The sequence below is a fragment of the Thunnus maccoyii genome, chromosome 13 (genome assembly GCF_910596095.1).
Source record: "Thunnus maccoyii chromosome 13, fThuMac1.1, whole genome shotgun sequence".
Taxonomy (NCBI): domain Eukaryota; kingdom Metazoa; phylum Chordata; class Actinopteri; order Scombriformes; family Scombridae; genus Thunnus; species Thunnus maccoyii.
Window position 1 is genome coordinate 25996372 of NC_056545.1, and position 26210 is coordinate 26022581.

Genomic DNA, 26210 nt, shown 5'->3' on the forward strand with positions numbered 1-26210 from the left:
ATCCCACATAACAACGCCGACTAACAACCACCTTCGACCACTCATAGCAAAACAACAACAACAGAATTGCTCAAACTTTCCGACAATGCCCCTTTTCATTTCCCATCGGAATGTAAGTTGTCAGGAGTTTACAGAGGTGTTGTTTTCCTCGGTGCTGCCAAAGGGTTGATTCTAAATACAGGTTTGCCGCCTACACCTTTCCAGGATTGTAATCACCAGCAGCCAGCGGCCTTCAACTGCCATCACACAGCTTTATGCATAACAGAAATCATGCAGGCTGATGAGTCATGAGCTCAAACCTCTGGTTAATTACACAGGAGATTCAGGCTCTCTGTCACTTAGCTCCAGGCGAGTGAACCAAATGATGTTGTTATTAGTTCTCTACAAGGCTACACCCAGTTTTGTTTGTTTTAGTTCAAATGTTCCGACCCAAATGTTTCTGACTGATTAGTGGAAATGGAAAGAAAGCGATTCATGACATTTCTCATTTGTCAGTGCAAAATTGGCAGTTTGGAGCCATAGTGATTAGCATGATGACCTGATTATCATCAGGTAATTTCCTCCTTGACTAGAAATTCTTCATTTAGTAGAATTACTTAGTTACAAGCAGCTTAAGTTTAATCTCTGTTTGAAGTTTTAACAGTCTTACTCTGAGAAGGCACAAGGCAAAAGAAATCTTGTCGCGTTTATTGGTTTTGCTTCTCTGTTGCTTCAAAGAGCACTTTAACATCTACAATTATATCATGTAAAAGGACACACAGCTGGTTATTGAGACTCAAAGCCATTTTATGTTATAAATTATGAATTCTTCTGTTTAGATTAACCCCTTTGTACCAAAAAACCCCATGACCCCTTAAACTGTATAAAAATGCACAGTGTATCATTAAGAAAGCAACAAACCATGTATACAGAGCTGTGTTATAAATAGTGGTGAATATGAGCAGCAATTATAGTTATTTACTGAAATGGTAAAATGTTCAGGTAGCAGCCAGTCCATTTTAACTTCCTGTTATATAGTATGAGGGCTAAGTTTTTGCCATTTTACTGTTAAAATGAAAAGAATACATTTGCTGCTCATTTGTGTTCTTAACATACACTAAAAGAATAAATGTGGTTATTAAAATATGATTGTCACCTTGTTATTTTCTCTCAGAGTATCAGAATTACTGCCTTTAAAAGTCCATAGTTATCATTCTTGGACAAGAATAAGACTCGGAGTCTACAGCTATGCTAGCAGCTCTGTTTGGTACAACGGTGCTTTGAGCTAAATACTAATATCAGCATGCTAGCTTTAGCAGGTATAATGGTTACCATGTTCACAATCTTAGTTTAGCATATTTGCCAAATACTGTAGTACTGAGTTTTGAAGGTATTTGACAAATTCAAATTTTGACCAGATGATTGAGCTACATTAAAAGTGAAAATATCACCAAAGGTATAACTGTTCATCCTGAGGGGGAACAGGTATGTCTGGCCTAAATTTCTTTACAAGACATTGTCAAGACATTTCACCAAAACGTAACACCAAAATGTCAATCTCATGCTGACACTAGAGGAAAAGTAAGGAAATCAACAAAGTTAATAGGCTTTGTCCTCTGGGGAGCATGAATGTCTGTTCAATATGTCACAGCATTCCATCCAATAGATGTTGAGATATTTTACACTGAAGACATGTCTGTAGGTTGATGGGCACAGGTGTTACTAATAACATTAATGATGGCTCCATTCTGTTAGTACTATTCTATAAGTACAAAGCCACTAAATGGAATTCAGCTCTCACTCATTTTGTAATTCACACCTGTGTTTTTCCTACTGTGACATGTCAGAACATCTTCCATGACAAACACATGACAGAAGACACATCCACAGTTCAATATCCTTGCAGACTATTAAGATTGTAATACTCGTAATAATCTGCTGCTGGAAAATAACATATGTCTCCAAATGGAGCACAGCCAACAATTCATTTCAGTCCTTATTAAATCTGGCATGTTGATTGAGATGCCACATTTGTATTTATAGCTGCAGCCATATGTGCTATGTCCATATGTACCACTATCTCTTGTACGGACTAATTAGATGGTTTCTTGGCCCTCTAACTTGTTTACAACCTCAAATAATATCCAGTGAAGCAGGTGGAAGTCAATGTATTTGTGTATTGTTACATATAAAACAATGACATATCAGAATAGTTACAGAAACATCAATACATCAAACACAATCCTGTTAACATTTCCAGGCTGATGTATTTAGTGTGGTCAAAAACAGTCAATGAAAGCTGACTTTTGATTAGTAAAAAAATACAAAGCTACATCATATGCATATTAAAACATCTGGAGCCATCTCAGCACATAATTTTTGTCATTGATTAAAACTGAACCTAGACTCATGACAGTGATAGACCCCTACTATAGACCCTGTGTACTGTGTACTATAAAGTATATTAAATTCTCATATTGTATTGTCCTCATTGGCTGCCCAGTCATGTCACAGCATTTATGATGGACAACAATGAACCTCCTATATGAACAGTGCTACACAGCCAGAGCTTAAAATAGTGGGAGGAAGAGGAAAGAAAAATTGGTGGTGGGTTTTAGGTTAGACAAGGGCAACCATACACCATCCATCAAAGGACAGTCTGTGAGGGTGCTGAAAAAGTGCTGCACTTGGCACCACAATCTCCAACATTTTTAAAAAAAGGAAAGAATATATCTCCCCTATATATAAAAAAGACAATCAGGAGGCCTGTAGGATTGAATACGACACTGACATGATGACAGGCAATATCCCATGACCATTGTTTATCACTGTACTAAAATTAAAACTATAACAGTAGCCATATTTATGCTTTGTGTGTGCTGCTACAGTAACTATTTATTCCCATCACCGAAATGCTATTCCTTTCATTTCAGGCATACACAAAGATCCCCCCGATGGTTGCTGTGGCCCTGCTCAGTGGGCGAATCAGACTTCATAAAAAGCATGAGCTATTGGCTTGTCCTCTGAGTCATGGCATTCACAGCTGTCAGCCAAGGGCTCTCGAGCCGTGAGCCTGCACGCAAATCAGATGCGGTTTTCTCTTCTTCCAACTCTCTAAAGACAGCTTAACACAAAAAGAGGAAAAAGAGAGAGATGAAAGCAGCTATTAAGAAGGTTAGGGCCACACTGGCTGAGGATCAGTGGGCCCACTGGCCAAAGATACAAAATTGCACAAGCACGACATACTGTATTATTGTCAGACTCTCTGGCTGCAGACGGTCCACCAGGCTGCTCCAGATAGAGAAAAAAGAGGATGATGGAGAAGCATACTGTGTGCTAAACGAGACAAAGACCGCACTTGAGAGAGAGGAATAAAAAGAGAAGAGGTTTTTTTTATTTGAGGTTCGCTACAGAAGATGGAACAATTTAATGGGAAAGAGAGGAAAAGTAAATGCCAGCTCAGGAGAAAAAAAGCGAATCAAAAGGAGAGTAAGAACAATCGTTTCCAATGGAACACATTCAGAGAACAAGATTTATTGCTCTTTGGAGTACTGTTGGAGTTGTATTGACGGGAGCAGTTTACCCAATGCCTTTTAAAATTAAACAACAACCTTCAAAGCTGCCTCCGTGCTATAGCTAGTTAATTGGATAACAGTGAGACAAGCCAGTAAGATGGGGACAAGTGCACGCTGCTGTAGACGCTCAGCGAGTCAAGGTGAGGCCGCAACACTGACAGCCTCATACAACATCGACGAGCCACTGAAGAAAGATTTGACGGCTGCTCACTTTCTAACAAGCTGAACTTGCATTTCCGCTTAATTAGAATGGTTTCTTAGTTGGAGAGCAGAGAAGCCTGAAGAGTGGTAAGATACAATAAACTCATTAGAATGAGCACTATATGATTCATTAGGCAGACACCTTTCATCAGCACATTTTTCAGCACAAATTCATTCCTTTACCTTCTCAAAGAACCATATGTGTTTGCAACTTTGAGCTCTTTAAGTACTTAACTTTTCTGCTGACAATATTCCAATGTATCCTATACAGTTTTACATTTTGAGCAAGTTTGAAAGGAAACCAATGGAAATCTAGAATGGCTTCACATTAACATTTTTAAACCAAAGGAGCATGCTAAATGGTGACCTGTGACGCACGGTTACGTAGTGGTGATTTGTAGTAACAGTCTAAAACATGCAAAAACTCCTGGCATGATCCTTTAAATCAGTGGTTCAAGCCTGTAAGATAAATCTGAGAGGTTGCAAGATGAGGAGAGGAAAGCAGAAAACATATTTTTAATAGATAAAAGATTTTTTCCTGGGAATTATTGGATAATTTGAATTCTAAAATGATCCAAACAAGGCAAATAAAATCAGTCTGTGGTTGAAATAGTAACACAACACCTGGTAGACATGTGAAACTAGTGACAAGGGGTGGAAAGTAGACGTTCTTTCATTTTGATGGGTCACAAGCCAAATTAGTTTGGAACCACTGCTTTAAATGATGAACTGCAATATTCTGTTATGTGTTAAAGGTTTGCATGTGGGACTGAACATGTAACCCCTCTGTGTTCAGCTGTAAAGTATAGCAGGGAATGTATATATACAGTATAGTCCTTGACAAATCAATGGCAACAACAAATTTTAAATATTTTCCTTTATTGTTCAGCCTCTTCACCGCAACCCGCAATGAATGACTCTTTCATTTCTCCAAACACAGAGGCAGCCTCTCCTATAACAGCTCAGGTGAGTTACAATGGCAGGCTTCTGCCTCAGCGTGTCTCCAAGGCAACCCCGACATTCCATTTCAAATTAATTTGGACAGTAGCGCTTTTATAAATCGAGCACACTGCGGAAGCTTCATTCCATCTTCAAGAGAAAGGAAAGACACGGGGCAAAATGTGAGTCCATTATAAAGACTGCTCTGCACTATGTGTGGCTCGTGAAGTCATGAGGCAACTGTCTGAATGTAGCTGCATCTGTCATTTGTTTGATTGCGGTTGATTTGTTTTTTTTTGTGACCAATCTTTTTATCTATTTTATTCTCCACAATGTTTGCAGGCGCACATCAACAAGTAACCTCTGTCAATAACATAACATATAGGTATACCGAGGCACTGATAGACAGGTAAATAAATAAAACAAGGAGTAATAAAATAGAGAAAAGTAACAGAAAGCATACACCTGCACCTTAACCCTGACCTACCCTGTCATGGGTCTTTCTTTAAATTCCACTATAGATGCAGCTGTGTTGAGCATAACATGGCTTGCCCTGTTCACCCTAGCAACAGAGAGCTCCATAGATAAAATCCTATTAAAGAGTGATTCCACTGATGAATAGAAATAGTATGCGGTGGTTGCTACCTAACCGCCAACATCTTTTTAGTAACAGTGCATGTTGATAGCCACAGCTGTCTTTGAGTATGGTTAAAATTCTACCCGGAGTCTAAACCAAATGCTTCAGAGAGATGTATGTTATTTGTTCCCAGTCCACATTTGATTCAAATCACATAGGGTACAGTTTGGTGAAGTAGTTATATTTATCATAAAACGCTGCTTTGGTGTCAAATAAGTTTGATATACATATGAAGTTCAGGTTTATTAGTTTCTGGCCCAGTCTATAGATGATTCAGAGCAGTCTTTATTCCATATTGTTATTATCGCTAATGGGGTCTCTGTAACAAAGTGTGTAAATTCTGTAAATTAAAAGTGTAAATTGAAGAGACATGTCCTTTAGTCAATCGTGATAGTTTCTTAATTTAATCTACTACTGGATGAGTAATAGATTGCCTGTCACTGAAAATACTCGCAGCACGTAAAGCAGAACGTCATTGTAAATATAGAAAAAAGAAGTTGGATGACAATTTGTATGTTTCCCTCAAACCTTGAAAGCTTCTTAACCCAGTGTTATTAATAATGTTTCCTGAGCTGTATGTATTATTAGACCATTGAGGTAAGATAAAAATATTGTCCTCCATACTTTAATAAGCTTTTATAAAATATCGGTGTGTTAGCATGCCATTTAGATTTACAATTATTTATCTTTTCTATTTTCAGCAAATTTTGAATTGCATACGCTATTATTAGACCATACTTCAGTCTACATTTTCTAACAGAAAGACCTGTAAACAAAATGTCATTCAGTGGAACTGTGGCTACCAAATTCCTCTTGACATTGAACCATGGAGTTTAAGTATTACCATTAAACCAATTTATTAAAGGACGAAAGGTAGCCTGGAAACGCAATTTAAAATTGGGTACTGACAGCCCTCCTGACTCCTTCTTTCTTTGTAGGTGGGCCAGTTTTATTTTTGGGTGTCTGCTGCTCCATAAAAATCTAGTAATTGATTGTGTTTGTTTGCCAATGACGTTAAAAATGCTGGTCTATTACTGGTGGTTCTTTTTGTAGTAAAAGTCCCTCAGTTTGAATCCGTAGTTCTCACCCGTGTGCTGGTCGAATGCTTGTAATAAACACAGGGTGTAACCTGTCAATTGAAATTCTCCAGAGATGACCAGCTTGACCTACTGTAAAGGTTTCTATTTCACGGCTGTCTGCTCGTGGATGTAATCATCTATAAGAATAAACATGGGTGTAATTTGTATGCATGCTCCAATTAGAGATGTCGGCTGGTGATATATAGATTGAGGCTCTGCTGCTGGCTGATTCCGGCCTCCACGACAATAATAGACCAAACACAGATAGGAGAGAGAACAAGTGTCACTGGGGGAGGCTTTTCAGGGAGTACACTGTGTCTCCTGTCACATACTGCCCTTCTCCTCACAAAGATAACACACACACACACACACACACACACAAATATACCTCTCTCCTCCTCCTTTCTGATCTCTCAACCCTCGTATACGTGTAGTTCATTCACAGCAGAGGGACAGGATGGAGAGTCCTGCACTGCGCCTTCTCCCCTCTCTGCATTCGTAGCGTGTACATACAGTATATTTCTACTCTGTATGTGTAGAGATTGAGGGGAAAAATGGAGGTCGTCCACCGGGACCGCACTGAGATTGCTGACAGGAACGCTGTCTGATGCTGCACCGCAGGAGAGTGATTAGGAAAGGTTTTGTCATTTTTCCCGATATTTTTGGGCCTCGGTTGGCATCTTTTTTTTTTTTTTTTTTTTTCCCCTCCACAATCACTGACAGGACCACTGCCTGTCACGATAAGAAAACATTCTCTTCAAAGCAAGGAGACACCGTGATTAACTAACGTCAGAGGACAGATAGCTTCCACTGAATCAAGGTCAACCTGCAAAAAGCCCTGTTTTGACAGGATTTCTCAGTAATGGTTTTCACTGAAAAATGCAAAGCTTTAAATTGGATCTGCTTGTGCAGACAAAAACTACCAAAACGGTCACGGAAGGCAAACACAGATGAGGACGGAATTAATCTGGCACACATATTGACTGAAAATGGAAACTGTAGAAGACTGAGAGATAAAGACTCAGAGAGAATGTCAGACAGGAGGCCCCATGAAAGAGAAACTGATTGGCTGATTGATTGATGAAAAACTCAGTCAATAGACAGCTCACCCCTATCGTCTCTGATCTTCAGTGACCTCGAACAAAATTAAAAAAAAACACATGGTATGGTTCAGTTCACTGAGAGAAAAACAGGCCTTCTTCAGAAGATGAGAGAGGTGGGGACCAGGACAAACTGACAGATATGTCGCTGACAGTGATGATGACCATCTGTCATCGGCTCCTCACGCACCTCACTGCCCTGCAGAGAGGCACGCAGATGGGTGCACACGTGCATACACAACACGTACACACAGCTATCGACCCTGCAGCCGGGGAGATAGGAGCTTCAAAAAAAATCAAAAAAACAAAAAAAAAAACATTTCAGCAGCTTCCCTCAGACTGTCAAGGTGAGATCGGTCACTCCTCCCTCCCCTTGCACAGTGTTGCTCCTGTGCTTTTACATCTCAATCTGCAGCGCTCCCATATTGGAGGCCATGCGTGAAGCGCCCCGGCTGTGGCAAAAGGGAGATAACATGAGACAAACCATAATGCCACAATGGACATCCCACCTCTCTCTGCCAGCTCGGATTTCACATCTCCTCTGGCCATCTGTCAGAAAGGACTACGTGCTAGAGGGCTATGAAGCTGCAGATATTCCAGCTTTAACGCAGGCTCTACCGCTCTGCCTCCAGAGACGATACATGCATGCATGTATGAATGCAGTAATGCCTTTGATGTCTCATGAAGGCTGTTTTTGTTTTGTGTTTTTTTGAGAGGGGGGAGGGTTCCAAAGCAATGTTTCTGGGCTAATCAGTGTTGAAATGTATTTACATGCCGGGGGAAGGAGCTGATATTGAGTAAAATCTTCAAAAAGCAGGGGTTTCTAATCTGCAAGCTGGGAGCAGGATTAAGGCACCTTTCAGAGGAGGCATCCTGCTATAATCCCCAGCCTCTGTACAAACAACAGTTTGTATATTCATACACAGATTGGGAAGTGGAAGCAGATGTGAATTGCCTCTGGGCACACAATGAACTGATGAATAAGAAAAAGTAACCAGTAAGGGACAGTGGAGGTGGTTATCTATCTTAGAATGAGCTAACTTTCATTACAAGAAGTTATTTTAAAGTTATTAAAACATCTTTTTATGGATGTAATCTGCAGTGGGGTGAGAAAATAGGCTTTTCAAGAAAACCACAATTCATTTTAATGGGTCATTCAGGGACTAATGAAGCTAATTTCCTCACTTCTCCATATCAGAGTTGCTGAACGTTAACACCAGTGAGAACTGCATTCATGTAGCATGACTGTTACTGTTGCTGTGTGGATTTTAATTTAGTTCCTCCCAGGGACCTGCGGTGATGTCGGGGACTGGAGGTCACCTTCATCTAAGCCTATTTTAACATTTCAACTGAAGAACAACAAGCCCCTTCGACACACAATACTGTTTTTTACACCATGATAACGATGCAAAAATTGTGATTCATACGGAAAATTAAAATTCATGCATCTGTGAAAGTGCAAATCAAGGAGGTCTGTGGCTGAAAGCTGTTGTGACTTGAAATAAACCTTTTTTTTCAAGGGTTTTGTCACTCACACATGCACACACACACACGCACACACAGAGTGACACTGATATAGAGCGTAGCCCAGCAGAGAGGAGTCCCTGGCCTATTTGCAGTAAAGCTATCTATCTTCACTGTCTGGAAGTCAAGTTGCACTGTCTGCTCACCTCTGCCATCCTCGTATGCAAGCCTATACCTTGAGACAGGCTGCGGAGGCTCTCTGGGGAGCCCGAGGACAGCAGCAGATCCAGCTTGTCAGCACTAGACACTGGAGTCTAGAGGAGCCAGCGGACTGAGAGTTGGCTGGAGAGAGGGTGGCTGGGACACAGTGAAAGTACTCGTAAAGGTCAGGTGAGCTGGCTGCTGCTCTTCCTCTGGGCTACCACTCGGCGCCTCAAAGGTCAGATGGAGCCCTCGGCAGCACCGGAGGTGTTATGAGAATACAAGAAATGTCACCAACACCAATACAGCTCCAGACAAAGTCGATACTGACACAGCTGCAGCTACACATAATGCTGGAGCCTTTGTTAGAAAGCCACTTCAATCAAGGTAGCGGGTAAAATGTTCTGTAGAGGACAAGTTGGAGGAATAGCACAAGATAGAGGCTGCTCCTCCTTCTGTTTATGCCAGACACAAGCACGGTAACCTGTTTGGCCATGCTGGTGTAAAAATAACCTAAATAATGAACAGCAGCAGGCCTCTTAGTGCTCTCAGTGGGCCAACTCAGAGCCCTCACCTCCTGTCCCACTCTCTCTCTCTCTCTGCCCTCCATTACGAGACAAAGTGAAGCTGACTGGATTCAAACATCTGCAACATTACTGAGTTAAAGTGAGACATTATAAGACAAAATGGCCAACCAGTTACAGTAACCCCCCGAGTGTCACATCCCTTCTGTGGTTCCCCATATGGACAGCGGCTATGATGGGCTTATTAATCCCCTGGGAAGTAGCGGACAGAGGATGAGTGTGTCCAGGCTTGCTGTAATATCCTCTGGCCAGGCACTGCGTCTCTCTGTGCACCGCCCGCCCCCACTCCCTCCACCATCGCCATCTGTTTCCTGCCCAGCACTCTGGCTTAAGTCCCTGTGGAGCCTCGGTCTCTTCTGCTCTTCTGGCTCGCTTTAAAAATTTGCCCCAATCAGCCGTTATGACATCTCATATACCGCACAGTGCCTCAAAATGCATAATCTCCAGGTTGGAATAGTAAACAAACAGTATTATGATGTTTCTCAAGTGGTTAAAGTTGTACTGAGTGACTGCAGATACATTTGATTATATCAGTATGAAAAAGCTTTATTAATTAGCTTTATTTTTCATTGAAACACTTTCAATAACAGAAAATTAGAAAACTAAATTCAGTTGTAATTGTTATTTTTTTGTAAAGCTGCAACTAACAGTTATTTTCATTATCAATTAATCTACTGATTATTTTCTCAATTAATCAATTTGTCTATAAAATATCAGTAAATAGTGAAAAATGTTATAATTTCTCTACATCTCAAGGTGTTGTTTTCCAGACCAACAGCCTAAAAGCCAAACATATTCAGTTTACTATCATGTATGACATATAAAAACAGCCAGGTTTTGGTTTGACATTTTTCAAGATTATTCAATTATAAAAATAGTAGCAGATTCATTTTTTTCTCGACACCTCCGGCGAAGGTTTTGAGTTATAGTTCAGTTCAGTTTCACCCAGATCATATGTATCATACGGTACACAATCGCCAACACGATCGGGCCGTATCCTGCTTCTATCATATTCCCTACAGTAACTGTGTTTGTATTCTTTCATTCCCTTTGTGATTTGAGCGATGAAAGGAGGGTTTCCTTATTCTGTGTGGTTGCTGTTATTATGTAGTTTCACTCACTGAGCGGGGGATAGAGAGCGGGGATTTCTGTGAGCAGAGGGTTTGCAGTGGAAATTGTTTTGCTAGATGTGTGTTACAGGGAAGGAGAAGATAACTAAGCCTTTTTTTCAACTTGTTTCAAGACGTCCCCACTCTCCACAATCTCTACCGGCATTAGAAACTTGTAACTGTAGGTACAACATAACCTCTTGACACACAAGAATAAATCCAGATGAAGTTACTGTACTTATATAATACCTTCCTACAAAAACTGATTAAATGCATTGAAAACCTATAGAAAATTGGAAAAGTCTACGCTATATACCAAGGCTGTGCTTAAAACTTAATAATTCTCTCACTCTCTCCCACTAGTCCCCTGGGGCCCCGTTTCCAATCCAGCATCACAGGGGGTCTGCTTTGGTCATTCCGGCTGCCTGGTGGTGAAGCCAGCACCCCGTAGATCCTCTCATCTCAACTCAGGATATTCCCTCAGAACTGCTCTTCAACAAATACACAGCCTCTATAGTCGACTTTATATAAAGTACATGCTTCAATAAATGTCTTTCTACCCTCCATCTAACCTGTGTTTTGGGACAAGCAAATGATATCACTTTACTGCAGTTGATATGACTTCCAAGGTGACACACACTTTGGTTTTTGGCACTTTTTTTTTTTTTTTTGATGAGGCAGTTATTTAAAGTTATTGCCAGGATTCAAATGTTATATCTTTATGGCTTGCCTCAGATGAGATGATAAGTTCAGGGATCAGAGATGCACCCTGCAGTACTTGTGCATAATTTTAAATGAATTATGAATTATGCCTTTAATCTCAGGTGTGTTGCCTTATCCTTGTAGATTGAAGTACAAAAAAACAGCAGTATGTAGCTACAGTAGTCTTACTGCCAGGAGCAGACCCACTGACCAATCAGAACCATGACTCAGGTTCCTCCCCATTTCAGTCAACCTGCAGCATGAGAAGAAATTCAGTGTCAGATTCTTACCCTGAAGATAACTAGATCACAGATCCATTTCTGTCTTTACTCACTCACTCTAATCCTGTCCATCTCTCATATGTCCCACTTTCTGTTGGTAATCATATTTCTTGCCACTGAATAAATGAGCAACATCCTCACAAACCCTTCTCTGTTAACAAGTGCACAGCTGTCAATGCTAGAAGGCCAGGGTCCACTGCATTTAGTGCTTCGTAGCACCTTGAACCGTATATTCATCACTGAGCCGCAGATAGGTTGAGTATAGAACTTTGCGTTGCTTTCTATCTGTCCCTGGTGAGCTGTGTGACCTCACACGCTTTCTGATTCACAACGTGAGCTTTAAGGGAGCCTATAGGGTTCACGAGCCACAACTTTTATCTGCACGCCCCCCCAAGGAGGTAGATTCTCCTGTTTCTCCCTAATGGAAAAGGCATTGGGCATGAAATTTCCCCTGACAGCTGACTCCTTTAAACCCAGCAAAAGATCTGCTCTACACTGTGGGGTTAATCGATGGGGTTGGGGGACTGAGGATAGAATACAGATGAGAAACGGAGGCAGATGTGCAGATGAGGAGAGACACGTCCTTAGAGAAAACCTATATCCGTCTTTGACAGGGCTCTGAAAAATATACAGAAATGTGCTTCATGCTTGCTTTTCAAGCTTCAGGCCTGCAAATGGACGTTTCTTATTGTAGAACAAAACAAAGACAAAAAATACCACCGGGGTGCTGAGCAGTTTGGAGACGACATTCATTCGGCCTCGGCTTGGCATCCACGGGCCACTTGCCCTCACTGAGCGAGTAAAGGTCAGACACTTTTCCTGCAGCGCAGCTCTGGAGGAGGGCAGGCTCATTTGAAAAACACACTATTCTGCACTAAAAGAGTACTTTCACAGTAATATGCAGTATTATGCAAAGCGTGCTGTGGTTGCTTGCATTTGTTGTTGAAATGTGTTTCTTTGAAAACATGCTGGATATTTTTTTTTTTACTTTTGAGAGGAACAAATAGTGCCCTCCAACATTTTATACTAGTGGAGCTGACTTCATGTTTGAAAAGATCTCATTTATACCAAAATCCTTCTGCCTGTTAGATAAATATTTGTTGCCAGAAAGCCAATACAGAACTATCCAACTAGAAAAGAAATTACTCATAGCTAGGAAAAAAATTTTTATGAGCAATACACTGAATATTTTCACAGCTGATTCCCAAAAATCTGATGTTTGTGACTCTCTAAGAGACACATGTATATTTGTTTATGATCCTCCTTGTGAATCCTTGAACATATTATCTCTGCTATCAGAACATATAAGGTCTACAATGCTGATGTAAGAAAGCTATAAAGCCTGTAACTTCCTGTTGCTAAGAAAGCCGCTCCTCACAATAACAACCATTCAAGATGTGAGTCAACAAAAGCTCTTTTATGGGTATTGGGAGGCTCAGAGATAGAAAGGCTGTCAGTGCATCTCTTTTATCAGATTGGTTAATATAAGTGGGTCCCTGTGGTAAATAGTGGCACTATATTGCCAGCGACAAATGCTCTGACTCAAACACAACAGCAATAGTAAAATGTCCCACTTTATCTCCATCTTCCGAGGCTCCTGCCTGCTATCGCGGCCCCTGTGACTTAACAAGAGCGAAAGGAGCGCCGTGCCTCAACAGCCTCTCAGCTCATACCTCTGAGTCCACCGCCGACAACGCACACGTTCCTAATTCTTCCAGAAAAGGTCCACAGGGAGCAATGAAGCCAAACATTCTCCCAAAAAGAAATTGGCAGCCAGGGTCCATAAATGTAAGCAGGCTCTCTGCTGTGTGAATTGCTGCTGGTCGCCGAGCTCTCAGAACAGCTGTTTCACTGTACGTGTGTTTTTGTCTGTTTTATTTGAGCTCTTTGCATTAGTGTCACCAGTTGGCATCGCTCATTATGAGGGCTGCATTACACCCTCTTCAGTCTAACGTTCGCATGCATATACAGTTGAACTTTTTTTTTTTTGCGTTCTACTTTAACAATAAAGTGAGGATTTCTGCAGCGGCTGCGGCCATAACTGGAAACTGATTTCATCCAGTTTAATCAGCCTTATTAGCATAAGACACTGAAAATGGCATAATTTTACTAATGACTGATGTGCAAATTCTACTGATTGCAAAAGTTTAAATTGCTTACTAAATCAAGGTTGGGAAACTGTGATAGTGACATGGTAGCAAAAAAAAAAGTCCTTAGTCTAATCACTAGAGAGGAGCTGCTGCGGTTTCGGTGTGTATGTGTATGTGAGAGAGAGGGAGAGGACGGCACTGACTCATAACTGAAACATGCTCATAAAAGATCTTGAATTAAGCTAAAAGCCTGTTAGAAACACGGTGATATACAATTTATGCAGGTGAGATGGATGCATTAAGACTAGTTCTGTTTTACAGATCACCATGATGTAAATTATTTCCTATTTTATCTAAGAATTTCATCTAAGTAATGTAAGACTTGAATCACGACTTTAACCGTACTACCAGCCATCAACTAACTGCTGGCGAATTCTGATCTGTGAAACAGTCAAATTAGTGAACTGCTGTACCTCCTGTTTTATAAAAGAGCACAACTCAGTGTTACTAAAAGTCTCTGGAACATTTTTAGAAGACCTAATCAGTCATGAACAGGAATTCAATATACTGTTGAATTCCTGCAGGCAAAGCCACAACCACCACCTGCAGGACTTCAACAGTATATTGTTCATTTTACAATTTTATTGTTCAGTTGTTACTAGCAGACTGTAGCTCCCTAATATATGACTATGAACACTTTGAGCAGGGAGTGGGGATGGAAAGAAATGTTGATTCAGCTACAGAATACAATTGTTTTATTTTATGATTTTCATAAAAGCATAATAGCTCCAGGATAGATTTTTTTTTTTAGTCTGCAAATACGAGGCATGCAATTGTTGTTTTTACTGTTAATAAAGCTGCTGAAACTACTCTGAAGTTGAGCTGAAAAAACACATAGCCTATACTTCCTTTATTAAGAAGCGTGCACATATGGGGAAGCACAAAGCAACAAACAGAATAATGATGCAGTAGCTGAGCTTCAACCTCAAGCGGCATCTGCTCAGGTTCAAACCAAGTTCTGATGCAACTTCGGCGTGTAAGAGGTGAATCGAGCTGTTTGCAAATGCTGTAAAAGAAAAATAATGTATTGTGTTGATACAAAACACAGATTTTAAAACTGAGGAAGAAGAAACACGCTGTTCTTATTGTGGAACTGAAACTGAATATTTGTATTTGTCTGGTTACTGCATTACATGGGTCAGTAGTTGCAGGTACAGATTTCTTTGTAAACCGGTAATCACTGCTAACATGTCGTCAAAGGTAATCTGGACAGAATCTTGCAGATGGTGGCAACAATTTTCCTCTCAGAGGTCTGATGAACAGGCCTCCCAAGCTGCCAATGCTTTCATTCTGCAAATTGGATACAATTAGTCTGACTAATTGCTTGTGGTTGCTTGATCAAAGTGGTGACAGAGATTTGGAGACATAAAAGGAGGTGACAGTATGAGATGTAGAGACGATGTCCGCTATTGACAGCAGTGATGTGTTACTTCGCCATGCCTAATGCACCCTTCAGCTGAGGAGACGCTTTAACGTGTCTGCAGAATACTCCGCTAACCAGCAGCACATCTGACATCAGTTCCCTCAACCAACGAGAAGACACAAAGCCTCTCACACTCTCCATTAACACCTAACGTTCATGACAGTAAGTGCGATTCCATCTACCTGTTTTTATGCGCATTTTCAATTAGTGCATTAAAAAAACCTGGTGGAGATGGATCTTGGACAGTTTTTTACACTTGGCTGAGGTGGAGAAATTGTATCGCTAAAAACAAACAGTGTAATGGAGACAGACTTAGCAAATAAATAATGACGTACTTAAAGCATGTGACTCAAATGTCACTCAAGCTTTCACTCCACTGAAGAGATGGAAAAAAGTTGCACACGTTCCTCAAAATAATTCATTCACATTCCCATTTACACATGGTTTTCCACCGTTTGAGGTTCTTTTAATTGCGTAATCTCATTGCATCCTCTTCTTCTGCAATGGTTTCATGACACTGGCCTGGAGAATTAGAGCTTCACATATCAGTAGTGGATAGAAACACACTTTAACACAATAAACTTGCACCACATGTGTATGGAAACTTGACTAATGTGCAGATTTAAAGGCGCAATGTTTTCTTGTAAACAAAAGTTATGTTTAAATTCAGTGTTACTCACTAAAACACTTTGTGTGTTTCCTTGAGCTCTAACAAACAATGTTGAATGCAATTCCTTACTCATAAAACATTTGCTAAACATTTGTTCACATTCATATTTATTAGCTTGCTGCCGCTCTTGCCTGTATCTGCTGGCGCGTTGCTGTGTTATTTGGCGCGCTACCACCACCTGTCTATCACTGGAGTAGATGCCATTGGTAAGAATATGAATCATGTCATGTCCAAATGTACAACAAAAAAAAAAAATCAGGACCCACTCATACAAAAACTGCTCCATAGTGCTGCTACAAGTCAAAAACTCCACAGGGTACCTTTAAGTCAGAGCTTGATTCCCCATGAGACACACATGCTGCTGAAGGGCTCTTAGAATAAAATCATTTAATGTCGTATTAAGTGGCTATAAATGACAGTAAACGCATATGATACCTTCTTTATAACATTTTGAATGAAACACTACATGCTCCAACAGCTGTAGACTAACCTGTTGTACTGCTTATTCTCAAAATAGGTTGTGGATTTTCCACTGAGAGAGTCTGTCAAGCAGGAGATAGAGCTCAGTGGATATTGCACATCAGTCCAATATCAGGTTTGGATTCACAGGCTGGGACTGTGCCTGACAGACACAGTCTGATACAGCTTCTATATAATTCACTATCCACTATTGATGTCCGTTACCTGTAAACTCTCTCTCAGAAGAGGCTAGTTACCATAGACACACTCGGGCTACCGTGCTGTGTGTGGGATACAGCCATGTTAGGCTTTATCAGCGTCTGCCTTTACACACTGGAAGCAGATGTTATGGATGTGATTTTACAAACAAGGGATGTTCCCTGCCTTCCCTTTGTGTGTATCTATTGTGAGTGACTTGGTTCGCCCAGTTTATCTGGTGCATGCTGCCAAAAAAAACATTAGGAAATATTAATACAGCTGCCAGCGCTATGTCATCAGAACGGCGCCGTGCTGTGACAGAAATAAAGAGGGAATAGTTTCTCATACAGTTAGATGCTAAAAAACATCTTGCTTAAGGAAAGCGGTACATGACTAAATTGGGAAGCGATCAAGGGAACATGACAATGACCTGTGCAATAAGCGCCCAGGTGCTGTTTGGCCAATAAGTTATGAGGGCAATCAAAGGTAAAGTAGGAGTCAAGCTGCTGTTAATAATACACACGCTGGTCCTCTAGTCTTTCTGTTTAACAGGTTATTATTTACCAAAGCCATTTGCTCATAAGTCTGTCTGTGAAGGCATCAGATGGATCATTGTCCAATCAGACACAAACAAAGGCAATAAATACAATGAGCTCTTGAGAAAGAGACATTACCACACGCACACACATACACACGATTGTACATAACCGTAGAGAGACAGCGTGATTGATTCATCCCCTGTCCCATAACAGCTGTATGACTCTGACAGGGAGGAGTGTGTTGATGAGCTCTGATTTTTGAACATTTTGACTATAAAGACAGAAATAACTCAAAACCAAGCACCCATATAGATTTTATACCGAGGCCAATCTACTAAATGCATCCACCAGTGCACCAGCTCTGAGCTGAGGATAAAGAGAGCAAACTGTTATTTTAGGTCTGGCCCGCTCTAAATAGCGGAAGGCGGTGCGGCGACTGCAGCAGGCAGGGCTGATATAAATTTCCAGTATGCTCTGCGAAGAAAAGATGGAAAAGGTCAGAGACTGCATTCATCTTTTCAGCACTGTTTTCGCTCACAGCATCACCTTTTCCTGCTTTTATTCCTCCGCATCCTTGGCCTTTTTCCCATCTCTCTGGGGTAAATAAATGGAACAGTGCCACGCGGCGCAGCTCAGCACTGATGACATTTTGTCATCTGCTGGTTTCACTCAGGATGAGCCATTGTCACTCATCACACGCACCCACTGACAGCACTGTTTATCCAGAGCAATTAAACTGATGTTTATTCAAAAGATTGTACGTGATCCAAATAAATGATATTGGAATTCGACATGATTCAAATAGACCGTTTAAATTGCGAGCAGAGGCTAGCAGCGGATTACAATAGTTTACCCTTGTAAATACTGATTTTAATGAGCGAGAGAGAGGTTAGTAATTCACCAAAAAAAGCCATTATTGAGGCTCTGTCTATTTCCTCATGTGAGAGCCGCTCCCTGAGTCATCATCTTATCTTTGCCCGATCCTCTCCACCACCTCACCCACTCAGGATTATGACAGCTCTGGATGGGCTGCTGAGAGGATCATTTCTCCCACTCTCTCTTTTATTCTTTATCTACTGCACCTATCGCTGCAATAAGACTCAGTAGGCTTTCGGAGGAGCGCTACAAAACAAAAATAATCATTTCCTAAACAACTAACACCTGCCTTCACGGCATGGGCGTATGCAACAAAGCATCATCAAGCATTTCTGTGTATTTTGCAACTGTGAGTCTGTAAATCTCTTGCGGCAGAGCTGAAGAGCTCAAGTTTGGCTTTCGGGTCCTAATTTAAATTTCTTCTTTTCTTTTGTGGCTTTTGGAGAAAGTAAACTTCTTCATTAAAACATACTTCAGTCAATAATGTCTCTACGGTTTTCACACACAGAGGTTAATTGGCTTATGTTTCTTTTTTGCCACGACATCGCAAAAATCGGAAGCGCTGTTCTCCTGAAAAAACACTGCTGCTGTTGCAAACTAGCTTAAAACCAATCATGTTGTTATATAGGCATAATTCTAGAGAAAAACATATCTATTTAAATATATTTTACATGTTACCCTCATTAAAACGATTATCTGACTTTAAAAACTGCAATATTGAATGATATTTTTTGCAGTAGAAAACAGAGTGTATTTTTCTCAGCTTGTATGTAGGGTGTTGTTTGCTTGGGAGGGTGTGTGTGTGTGTGTGTGTGTGTGTGTGTGTGTGTGTGTGTGTGTGTGTGTGTTTGTGTGTGTGTGTATTGGTTTTCTGGAGTCAGCATGGCAGATGGTTTTGTATTGAGGGTGTGTTGGGCGCAGCAGCTGCTCTCATTGCGCCTCACCATTCTTCTCACACACACACACGTAAACACACACGGCGCTCCTGAAAAGTACACCGAGATCACCTGATGGAACCAGACACTGATCCCCCCCCCCTCCCCCCCTCCATTATTCATGAGCTGACCGAGAGGAGCAACATGACCACCCTAATATGTTGTAAATTCCTAACACGGAGCTCTCCCCGCATCGAGCGATCACTCTCTCCCGTGATTTCGTACTCACCTCAACAACGCTGCCGCACTTTCTCATGTCAAACACGCTGCTCGGCCTATGACATCATTTTCAAATTATGGGGGGGGGGGGTGAAGGCTTAGCGATGAGCAGAGCGAATGCGGGAATAAAAATAAAGCATTTTTCACTGTTCTCATTCTCCCACCCCCCACCCCCCATTCCTCTTTGTCTCAGTTTCTCTCTCTCTCTCTCTCTGTTTCTCTTCCCTCCCCTTCACCTCTCCTCTGAGGAGGGACTTCAAAGCATCTCTGAAGTCAGTGGGATAGAGGAAGGGGATCCCTAGGGGACAGCACCACACACACACACACACAGAGTCCAAAGATGGCTAACAAGCAGTCAAACAGTGGCCTTTGAGCAGTAACTGGGTGACAGCTTCAAACGGACCCGACTCGAAAAGAGCGCGGCCGTTTCTCATGACTGTTTGACTTCAATAATACGGTTTCATGTGCCTTTTCTTTTTTTTTTTTTATTGCCTAAACACACACACACTTAAACACACACACACTCATATGCATGCAAACTCCACATCTGACAGAAAACAAGATTTAAATGGATAATAATAAGACTACAATACTGTAGCACTTGAGTTTCACTATGAATGAAAAGTATGGTACAAATTAAATGTGTAATTATTATCATTATTGTTATTATTATTAATATGTAATTTAGTAATAATAGATCTGAGGAAACCAATGAATAAAACATTCTCTTATTTAACAATTACCAGCATGCAGAGGATAAAGTTCATTAGAAACACCCCTCAAACCCACAGAAAAAAAAAGTTGGGTTGAATAATTCAGTTTCAGTCCTTGATCTAAATGTTATCTAATGTTTTTCTGCCTCTTGATGAGGATGAATCTGGGGCTAAGCTCCCTTTGATCAGAAGATGAAGCAGGCGTTCTCTTGATCTTCCAAGTAGCTTAAATGCTTTCCACGGTGGGAGGCTGACCTCAAACCTGAAGTTACATTACAGACGGACAGAATTCCTATCCAAACTATCCAAAGAAGAACTCAATCACCTCTGAATGTCAAGTGGTGTGGTCTCAAGAGGACGTGAGAGGACGTGAGAGGAGAGGAGAGGAGAGGAGAGGAAGGCTCTAAACGGATGTCCAGTGTCGTGTTTAATCTTGGCATCTTTGTCAGCATACAAGAGAATGAGTCTGATTGGGTTATAAAGATGATTCAGACTTTACACCTCCAATATTTGTTGTGGTTGCAGTGTGAGCTACCTCAGTCTCACAGGGATGCAGGACGGAACAAAAATAATACAACCTCCTGTGGTGAGTTGAGTATTGCCTCACCAAGCACTGGAAATAAAATATATAATGTAAATAAAATTGACACACGCACACAAACACAATAATACTTCCATTGCAAGATTGTGAGAAATGGGATAAAACATCACAAGCAAACTCCAAGAAGTATCATCCAGCGTGTTTGTGTGTGTGTGTGTGTGTGTGTGCAGTCAAAGGAGGAGGATTAAAAACGGATGCGCTTTAACATGTGAAGAGTGGCACGCTATTTTGTCATCCTGAGCGCTTTGACACAGGCCCCGCTGAGAAGCCGGGAGCGGGGGTGGGTGCGGATTTGTTTACGGAGATAATTAATCTCAGGTAACCTTAAGACAGGAAGGTGCTGCATTGTGTCTGTGAGTGGGCTGCGGGTTACGAAGACTGCGACAACACCCCACAGCAACATAACAGCCTCTCAAGGACTGCAGCCGGCGTAGAGCGTGCCGGTGTATTGATCTCTATCAGCTGCTAATAATTCTTGAAGTACAAGACAGTTGGAGGTTACAGCATCAGGAGTGCCTGGCGGGAATGAATAAATCAAATAAATCTGTTTAAACCTATTTAAATGAATTGTTTTGTTCTGTTTTTTTTTTTTTAAATTTTCAGGAATGTCCTGATCACATTCACACAATTACACATTCAAGACCTGGAAGCTGCCCAGTACAACCACAGTGTGATCTGATCAGGGTTAAAGGCCTCGCTCAAGGACACCTCAGTGGTGGTAATGAGGGAGGGGCAAATACTGCTTCTTCACCCAGATTTATCCCGCCGGGGTCAAAGGGATTGAACCGATGACCTTCCAGTCACAAGCTCACTTCCCTGTCATTTAGGCCACCACTTCTGGCTGTGATGGCCTAAATTATCATATTATCAATGAGGACTGAGCTGTATTATCATCATGGGGAGCCGTGAAACATGTGCGAGTGATCATACTTTTATTTCTATAAGACTTGTTTTTGGTGTTATGTTTAAGTCAAAGTAAGTTAAAATAAATGTCACAAATATGGATCTAATTTAAAAAAAACTGAACAGATGGTAACAAATGAAGTGATCTCAAAATCATATGCAGATTTTCTAGTTTCTCCAACCGTCCTCCATCCAATTTTGAATCTAGTATCATGTGTTACGTCCATGTTGTAGCAACCAGGCCTGTCTAGTGGAGTTAAATTTGACTTTCTGTACATTTCTATTTATTCATTATGTCTTAGTTACAGTAAAGGGGAATATTCAGGAATTTGTTTATAATAATACGCAGTTATTTGCTTTGTTCAAGCATCTGTAAGAGATCATTTACAGTTAGTCATTATCGTTACCATCAATCACGAACACATTGTGACTACATAATGAGAAAAAGAGAGAGCTACAAAATGGGAAAAACAAAAAACAAATAATTTAAAGGCAGTGCAGAAGACAACTAAGGGAACAAAAACAAATATGCTTCACAAATCCAAGTGATTACATCTGACATATTTAAGCTTCTTTTCAGTATGAAATATATGGAATATCTTTGTAATGCATGGGGAGGGGGTCTGATTGCTTCTTCAATCCCCTCCTCTGATCACCAGGATCATACAAATAAAACACAAATCTTAAAGTTTCTTAAAAAGACACTTCACATCCACTCCGCCCAAATGATACGGAAGTAGAACTTGACTCTTTAGTTAGGACTACGCCCTAAGTGGATTTGGATTTGAGACAGGAACAGAGACTGACGAGCCTTTTAAATAAAACATAAAGGAATTACCACCTGCAGTGAAAGCATACAGCCCAGCTACAGTCCTCGCCCAGCAGGCTGAAGAGCAGATTCAAGGAGAATCAAACACTAATGTTTCAGGCCTGTTTCTTGCAGATCTGAGTCTATCTGCCGTCGCTTTCTTTGAATAAGCGGAGACACCCCTGCTGTGCTCTAACATTGCAGCAATTTGTATGTGTGTTTTTTTTTCCAAAACACATAATCAGACCACATGGAGAGACGACGTCTGGCTATTGTGCTTTGACACTTGGTAAATGCTACCTGCCTGAAAGACTTCAGCCTGAAAAAAAAGCTACCTTTTACCCCCCCCATTCTAACTGTCCCTCCTCTCCCCCCCCTCCTCCAGGCTCCACCAACAGCGGCTTCGCCCTTCAGGAGAAGCTGAAGAAGACGGAAGTAGGACAGGAGGAGGAGCGGTGTGTGTCTGCCAGCGGGATGAGAGGAGAGGAGAGCGCAGGGAGGTATGCACTGACAGTGGCCGCATGTGGTGATGAGGGACAGCAAGGAGAGCCGCTGGAGATGCTGCAGAGAGAGGGGGCAGTGGTGTTTGGAGGGGGGGGGAGCGGGGGGTATCACGGCTCATCTATGAACAATGTGAATGTAGAGCAAGCACTAGACAGATGCTTTGTAGAGAAAGACGGCAGGGAGAAGATATAGCGGGAGTGATTGACATTTCTCTCACACCTCTATGAGCAGCCACATCCTAATACAAGCTAATCCCTCTATCAGCCTCTTACCTCACCTGGGCCTATCTCGCCAGCAGCAGCGCTCTGACAAAATGGAAGACTGCATTCCGAGATACACTCTGTATTTTTTTTCTTTTTAGTTTGCACAGTTGTGCTCAAGTCCCATGCAGCTGAGTATCTGGTCAGCGCTGTCACCGGCCTTGTCAGTCACAAAGCTCCTGCTGACTTTTTCCTTTTTAACTCAAGCAGCATGTCACAAACTGAGCGCTGATTACTGATTCACAAGGTCTTCATAAGGACTGAGACAAACAGGCGTTTGCTATGTCGGCATGAACTGCAGTAGGCGTTTTGTCACACAGCTGTGGAACATCATGCAATTTGCAGCAGCGCGATGTATTGAGGGGTTTTTGTCATCAATTGTGGTATTTTCTCAAATAATCAATTGATTGTTTGGTTTATAAATTAAAAATAGTTAAAAATCAACCACAATTAACCCGAAACCTCGGTGACGTCTTCAAATCGCTTGTTTTGTCTGATCAACAATCAAAAAAAAAAAGTTTACAGTGAAATAAAACAGAGAAAAGCTGAAAAAAAAATTAAAAAAGCAAAAAATGCTTAGGACAATGATTCAAACGATGAGTTGATTATTGAAACAGATGCAGAGTAAGTGTCTGTAAATCTACTAATGGATTAATCAACTAATTCTTCCAGCTCTAGTATCAATATTTTGTGTCAAAATATAAATGAATTTGTTAGGAAACGGGCCAGAGCCGGTCACCGGCACTAAAACTAAGGTTCCCCCCTGCAGAGATTTACTGTGTGGAATCTAATGGATTACGATCTCCTCTTGCATCAATATATTCAAATAGAATATAAAATTTTGCTTTAAATTTCTTTTGATATTTGTTACATATTATAGCATTAATTAATACAGTTGTTTCTTAGAGGGATGTCAAAGGATCTCATACAGCCTGGAAACACTGCAGAAGCATCACAGCAGACGAGTTCAATTTATGTTTTAATCTTTCAAAAAAAAAAAAAAACCCCAATAATTTACAAGATCTTCTCTTTCTCTTGCTGCTTTGATCAAAGTCTCAAATGAATCAGAAGCTGTAAATATTCCCTCAGTGCACAGTTTTGTGCAATATTTTCATATTTAGGAATAATTCACAGTTTGGCTGCTGGTGAGATCTGTCACTTTCAGTCCACCAGCACACAGAGGATTCACACATTGTTAATAAAATGACACCAAGTGAACCCTGCCAATTAGAAATAGATCATCAACATTACCTAAATAATGTGTCTGTGAAAAAGTAGATCTAATTTTACTTAATAATAAAACCGGTTAAAATAATACAGCCCTTACATTTGACTGACAAAACAGATGATTTCTCATCTTTTGTCTATTTACAAAAACATTCAAAGTGTTCAACACCAAGACCGTCCAGCTTATGACAAACCATCTGTGTACACAAAAGTCAGGTCTAATTTCTGCTTCTTTTAGTGAATCCAGTGTCAGATAACTATCACCTACATGTTTAGGTAAGACCAGCAATGCAAATATATTCCTGCTGATTCGTCAGGATGCAGCCTGTGTGTATTAAACACGGTGTGTAAACTGAGTGGAGGCGGTTTAACCAGACGATACAATTCACAAAAATGGAAACAAGATCCCAGTTACATTGATATTAAATGTCCCGCAGCTAGGTCAGGAGGGGGGGAGGAATAAAGAAACGGCAGCTGGCCACAGTGCAGCGACGGAAATCGACGAGTTATAAAACACCACCATCTGCAAAGCGAGGAGAGGCTGCCAGCACAAACACGGTCTCCGCACGGCGCTTCACTAATAAAGTGTCCCTCTTCATCCCTTATAAACCAACCACAGGAGGAATTTATGAGACACAAACAAGACAAGAAGCTAACGTAAACACCGCCTTAATACGCTCATACAGTATTTATGAACCAGGAAAGGAGAGGGGAGCTGTTTCTTCTTCAGTGATGCCCGTTATTATCCCTGCCTCCACCAACTTGATCCTATTTGAGCTTCTTCTAAAACTCTTACCTTTTCTGCAGTCTTCTGCCTCGGAGGGGTGCGCGTTTCTAGCGGGTATTTTTCAGTATTTTGGAGTCGGGTCGGTGCTGGTGCTGATGTTGAGCCGCGTCTTGTGGTCCTCCTCGCTGCCTCCGCTCGGCTTGTGGTGCTGAAGTGGACAGCGCACCGCGGAGCTCCGGGAACAAAACCCCCCACATACTGCGCTTCTCCGGCCGGCTTGCAGCACAGCGCCCCCTGTCGTAGCGGAGGAGCGGCCGCTGTAGGGAACCACATGGAGTCAAGTGCACTGGGATAGCGTCACCTAGCGCAGGGATCCCCCCAATGTCTCTTATATGAAGGGTTTTGTCTCCAGTATTGACCTCATCTGTATGCCACACTTCAGTTTCTGTATCATTTGGAAGTCATATATACAAAAACGCCTTTTTCATAAAACACATTTTGACATGACACAGTAGGAAAAGCACAGGCAATAAATAATTACTCACTCACTCACTCAAAAATGTATTTTTCTACTTGTTCTTTCAGTTGGATGTCTGAGCTTCACTGTGAAGAATAATGTATGTCAGAGTTTGACACTAGAAAGCTGTTTTTTAAAATTCAGCTACTGAAAGTTTCTCTGTGCTAACCTTGAATCTGAGTTTAAAGTGTGAGTATGATTTGTGACATCACAACTAGTTTGCAAGCCAATCCTGGTCCAATAGGCGACTTTCCCAAGTGTGACATGGGAACTTGAAGTCTCCACTGAAGGAGATATTTTGCATCCAACATTTAAACTCTTTAAATGAAAAAAAAGCATATTTATAGGTTCTGGATCATTCAAGAGATGGAGAGGATGTTATTTTAAAGGTTTTAACGCAGTAATTGCATCTTTTTTGTGGAAAAACCATATCGGACACACATTATTATTCCAAGCAGAGTATTTTTATGTCTTAAAACATATCTGGAGAGGATCTTTAAATTAATGATGGTTGATTTCCCTTTAGCTGCTTCAGTTTCAGGGTTCTGGTAGTGTACATGCTGGCTCATTGTCACTCTTTCATGGCTTACTGAGACACTTGAATGCAACATAGCCAAAGTCTGCTTTGCA

The 26210-nt window shown here is 41.1% G+C and overlaps 1 protein-coding gene and 1 long non-coding RNA gene across 6 annotated transcripts in view; one reads left to right on the forward strand and one right to left on the reverse strand.

Moving 5' to 3' along the window:
• The window catches only part of LOC121910130, a 59312-nt gene extending 47871 nt beyond the window's left edge, over nt 1-11441 (forward strand). For 2 of the 4 annotated variants that reach the window (XR_006099593.1, XR_006099595.1), the window contains 2 exons: nt 2913-3842; nt 4645-6338. This is a non-coding gene — a long non-coding RNA (uncharacterized LOC121910130). Of the gene's footprint in view, nt 1-2912; nt 3843-4644; nt 6339-11231 lie in introns of those variants that run through there. The other 2 variants (XR_006099594.1, XR_006099596.1) reach the window with 2 other exon arrangements.
• Nucleotides 1-25297, reverse strand: part of srrm3 (serine/arginine repetitive matrix 3) — a 74232-nt gene extending 48935 nt beyond the window's left edge. For both annotated transcript variants that reach the window (XM_042431173.1, XM_042431172.1), the window contains exon 1: nt 25133-25297. The gene's annotated coding sequence lies outside the window, so the exon portion shown is untranslated. The remainder of the gene's footprint in view (nt 1-25132) is intronic.
• Nucleotides 25298-26210: the final 913 nt, after the last annotated feature.